The sequence below is a fragment of the Gavialis gangeticus genome, unplaced genomic scaffold (genome assembly GCF_001723915.1).
Source record: "Gavialis gangeticus isolate Ggan-Ray unplaced genomic scaffold, GavGan_comp1, whole genome shotgun sequence".
Lineage (NCBI taxonomy): Eukaryota > Metazoa > Chordata > Crocodylia > Gavialidae > Gavialis > Gavialis gangeticus.
This window is the reverse complement of record NW_017728998.1, coordinates 18,614,010-18,614,296: the sequence shown is the minus strand read 5'-3', so window position 1 is coordinate 18,614,296 and position 287 is coordinate 18,614,010. Positions and strand designations below refer to the sequence as shown.

The 287-nt window shown below is 51.2% G+C and overlaps 1 protein-coding gene across 2 annotated transcripts in view; it reads left to right on the top strand.

The window, feature by feature from the left end:
• The window catches only part of CMTM4 (CKLF like MARVEL transmembrane domain containing 4), a 106,133-nt gene that overhangs the window by 34,243 nt on the left and 71,603 nt on the right, over positions 1 to 287 (top strand). The window lies entirely within an intron of this gene.

The following is a 287-nucleotide window of genomic DNA, read 5'->3' as shown; positions in this document are numbered from 1 at the left end:
GTGGGAGGTCTGTAGTAGACTCCCACTGTTGTCCCCTGTGCCATGTTCCCTACAAATTTTAACCCAGAGGGTCTCCAGTTGTCCACCCTAGTCGCCAATATCAACTTGCAGGGACGCGTAGCTTTCCTTTACATAGAGAGCTACACCCCCGCCCCTTCTTATCTACATGATCCCTCCTGTACAGGGTATAGCCATCTATACCCGTGGTCCAGTCATGGGTGGAGTCCCACCAGGTCTCCGTTATCCCTATGACATCATAATTATTTGCATTGAGCAGGAGGACGAGC